We start from the raw sequence: 4,971 nt of genomic DNA, 5'->3' as shown, positions 1-4,971 counted from the left end.
TATAATTTTTTAAATAATAAGGGATATTCGCAATTATGTGAAATATTGGAGTTCATTGTAATCAACCTTATAATTAATAGAGAAAGAGAGAGTGAGGAGGGATATGGGGCGCCTGCAAAGTGAGGTGAAACATTGAGTTGAGAATGAATGTAAGACCTTCTTTAACATGTTTCGATAAAGATACATACACATTCACATTCTTCTCTGAAATTCCCACTCTCTTTCCTCTTTTTATTCTGATGATGGATAAATTTGTTAGAAGAAAGAATGAGCGAAAGGGACTCTGGTCTCGAGTAGTCTGCTCAGAAAAGCTTGGGGAGATTGAATTAGGTACCCCACTCTGGGCTGCTTTTAACTCTACCTGCTCCATTTCTGTAACACCCACAGCCTTATTGAAAACAGTACTACTGTGCTCAAAGGGTTTTTGATGGCCCAAACTCTTATTCACTCGAGACCATCTAGCTACCTAGCCCACCACCAACATCACTTCATACCCCTACTACTGCTTCCCATCATTATACCGGTTACCATCCCAACCCGCTCACCAATAACCTTTTATTATTTGTCTGTCACATAATAAGTGTATTTAGTATCAAACTTGATTTGAGTCAGCAGCCAAAGAAGAGTGAAGCCTAAAAGCAGGTATACTAGCTAGACGACCTCCATAGACTGGTCCAATGCCAAAGGGACGGTCGCTTCGTCGTTATTGGTGGTGCTGACGGAGGTGGAAGTGGTGACGATGGCCAGGGTATGCCCGGAAAGATATAAATTGCACTAATGGGGTAGAGTTGGAATTCCTGTTGACATGGCAAATTTTTGGTAGACTTTTGAGGAACACTCTCACCCCTCATATTCTGGTTTCATCTCGATTTTAGAATACAAACCAGAATTTATTTACTTTACTTGATCATCAGTGGAGGTTTTGTTGTTAGTTAACTATTATGTTATTAATATTAAAATATTCATAATCCATCCAACAAAATATACAATGATTTAATTAATTGTGATGAATAATAAAAAAAGTTATTATTTCATGTTCCCAAATACACGAAATCCATGTACAAACCTTCCGTGACCTATACAAAAGTCTGTTTGTATATCATTAAATATTTTAGAACTTAAAAAAAAATACAATTTAGAAATGACTAAAAACATCCTTGTGAAAAATAAAATGCCAAATTATCCACTATGTTTTCAAAAATGAAGCAAATTACTCCTTCTATCTAAACTATTGGTAGGGGGTAAGTTGCCTTATCTTTTGAAAAAGAGAGGATAATTTGTAAAAAAAAAAATTATATGGAGTATTTGCTGGTTTCAAATATAAAGGAGGCAATTTGCATTTGAATTTATTTGAAAAATCTGATTTAATTCGTCGAGAGCTGGTCAGAAGACTCATGTTATCGGCACTGGGCTGAACTAATACGGAGCCCCATTTATTTGGGCCGGCAAATGTATCCCTTCAAACTCCTATAAGAAAAATAATCTATAAGAATGAAATTACTCTGCCAATAAGGCATAATTTTTTAGTGATGTATTGATATTATCATCAAAAGGGCCCAGCCCAACAGATGAGATCTCGTTAGGGTTTCTATTGGAGCTAAAGCGATCCGCCGGCTTTAGTTCAATCTCGTGCCCCCTTTGTTCAATAAGTGGAGAAATTGGTGAAAATTTGTTAGAAAATTAATGTAATGTTTTTTAAAATCAATAAAAAGAAATATATATTATACCAATTCCGGCACAAGCCTATATTGAACAGCTAGCATGAGAAAATTAAGTTGACCCTTTTTCACCTGACACGGAGAGAGTAGATCCAGCTCAAGAAACCTAACCAAAGCTGAATTTAGAAACAGATATTTTTATATGTCCAAGTTGAGACAACGTCTAAATCAAAGAATTTTAAGTCTATGTTTTTCTATTTAATTTAGTATATATATATATATATATATATAATCATGCATAATATGAATTCTATGCTAGTATAAGCTAAGGTATGTTAAGATCGGAAAGTGACGTTAGAGATCGCAAGATAAGGTATGTTGAGAATCGGGAAGTGATGTTAGAGGTTGTAATATAAAATTCTTACCTAAATCATGGTTGATAAAATCAAATTAATTACAGTATAAGTGTAATGTACTTATAATATGATTAATCACTTTATCTGAATTATACACTATGTATACAGTAAATATATTTTACTTGTCATAAAATTAGACCAAATACAATTAAATTTAATTTGAGTTAGAAATTGCGGATATTGGTAAGTTAGAGTTATTAGAAGTGTTGTGGAAATTCTAGAAGAATGATATGATTATCGACAGCAATTAATTGTAAGCACGTTGTTGGGTACTAAAAAAATGTGATTTATGTAGTTAGAGAAGCAACCTCGAAGTCAGACAGCAAACTTTTTGCTCCATTATTAATTCCCACAATCTCTACAAAATTCCGCCACAAACTTATCTTTCCACTCTAATTTAGTTACTTCTGGGAAATATATATATTGTTTAGATTCGTTGACATGAACTCAAATCCATTGTGTAGTACAGCAGCCATTTGAAAAACCAATTAAAAAATATTTTTTTAAAAAAAAAAAAACATCAGAATATGCTTGTCTCATGCATGTCATCTTCATGTGTTGGCCACATAACATGCTTCAAATACTACTACAAATTAAGGGGAAAAAAAAAAGCAGCTTATTCTTTGATTCAATGTAAAATTTCGTACAATCTTTTTTGCAGAAAAAGATTTCCGAACACCTTTTTCTCTTTTTTACAAATACCTGTAAGTAAATCACATAAATGACAATCGAATTTTGGATTGTGTTGAGAAAAAATAATTATGCGTAAAAATATCTTTTTTCCTCTCCATTATATGTATTTAATTATAATTAATTTAATGAAAGTACATGCTATATGTATATATATATATATATATGTATGTGTATGTATATTTTGTGAAAGAAGCAAAAACAAGAGAAGTAGTTTTATGATCATGAAGTATATAATATAAAATAAATTAAGAGAAATAGTTTAATAATGGTGTGAGTAGAGAATGCATGTGGCCACTTGATGAGCAGCTTTAGTAGAGCTAAGAATTGTTAATATTTCCACTACACAATTAATATTATTTATTAGTATTATGGCATCTCAATCTGTTTAGAAAAAAAGCCAAAGTCTTCCAGCCATTTTCTATAGCTTGTGCACATGATCCCAGATTGATCCACCTTTTCTCTCTCTCTCTCTCTCTCTCTCTCTCTTTTATTTTTTTATTATTATTATTATTATTATTTTGCTGTCCATATAATATTTAATACCCAAATATCCTAGCTTTCGGATTTTCTCTCATACAATGTTAAATCTTGTCGATCCTATAATAATAGGATAACTATAATCCTATAATTCTAAAAGGATTCGACCTTAGCTACTAATGGCTAAGACAGGTGTTGTACAAACTGTAAAACATCTAATATGTGTGAATCTGGGAAGTGGAGTTTGGAAAAGTTAATGATTAAACAATTAATCTTTTATTTTTCTTTTCCAGATGTTGAAGATGAGGGTTCAACTTCATATCAGTAAAATTAGATAAAGGAAAATTACACACCAATTCCTCTGTCCTAGTAGTTAAGGCTGGACATTATTATACTCACAATGTTGTCCGAATTAATATTCATCAAGGTGTCAATGTGTCTAATTAAACATTACTTTGATTTGTGTGTTGAAATTCTCGTATGGTTAGATCTTGATTCTTAATCGATGGTAGGTCAATTATATGTAAAGACCATGATAGACACACATGACGCAGTTGCAAATCTCATTGACGGGTTGTGAGGTGCAATGCGTTGCGTTTCCATTTATCTACCAAGAAAAAGGGAAAAGGAAAGTAGTAACACTACTGTTTAACGTAAGGCAGAAGAATGCATCTTTACTGTTGAATTTTCTTTTCTTGGTGGGGTGAGGAGGGGGTGCCCCCTTAGAATGAGGGCTCCCTTTTGAGAGAAAAAACCAATCAGGGACCATATATTCAGACAAGTTCATTGCTGAAAATCCGTACGTTCAATAAAAGGGGCTTATACTTTTGAATTGTGGTGATGATGTTTTTACTCGTGAAATTATGGACGGCCCACAGTTTCATATGTACATCAATATTTGCTCAGTTTCACGATTTCCAGACTACTTAAAAAATCAGGGTTTGATTAATTTTAATTTCACAAAATTTGAATTTTACCTTTTTCCCCACCTTTCTTTATCTTAACGGACAGGAGGATAGGTTATAATTACATAATAAATAACAATCATCGATTCATCATGGATCAATGTATGTTAATTATCAATATCAAATACATATACCTAATCGATAATTATTATTTCAGGAAACTAACAACTAAAATCAAAGTAAACTAAGGGCTACACGTTAGTCTTTCTCATGTTCCAAGTGTCTCAATATAGAGCCACAAATGCAGTTGATAAAGGGTAGTCTCTATTGTCCCAGGACTCCTAAAAAAGGGAGAAAATTTTATAAATGGAGGAAAGAAACAAGCAACATTACAACTCGAAAATATGAATGGAATTATTAATAATAAAAAATCAAAGTTGATCGTAGTTGGCAAGGTCCCAGCAAGAAGAAAAAGAAAAAGGAGGAGTTGGATGTTTGGGAGTGGGTGACAGAAAGCCACATGAATTCTTGCGATACCATAAAACAAAAACACAGCTAAAAGAAGAGAAAGAATGCAAAAAAACCTCAAATAGTTACATCTTTTTCTTTCTTTTTTTGAGGGTGTGTTTCTTCAATTTTGAGTGATTCGATACCAATGCCATACCCCCTTCCCCCCACCCCACCCAGTCATTGTCAGTTGTCAGCACAAGCAAGAAAAAAAAACTTTAGCCAATGTCTCCTTCACGAGAATGACCATTTCCCAACTTTCCTTGTTTTCTTGTCCTTCATCTCTTTGTCCTCTTCCGCTCCTTGGAGCGTGTG

This window comes from Sesamum indicum, linkage group LG2 (assembly GCF_000512975.1).
Source record: "Sesamum indicum cultivar Zhongzhi No. 13 linkage group LG2, S_indicum_v1.0, whole genome shotgun sequence".
Classification (NCBI taxonomy): domain Eukaryota; kingdom Viridiplantae; phylum Streptophyta; class Magnoliopsida; order Lamiales; family Pedaliaceae; genus Sesamum; species Sesamum indicum.
This window is presented reverse-complemented; position numbering follows the sequence as displayed.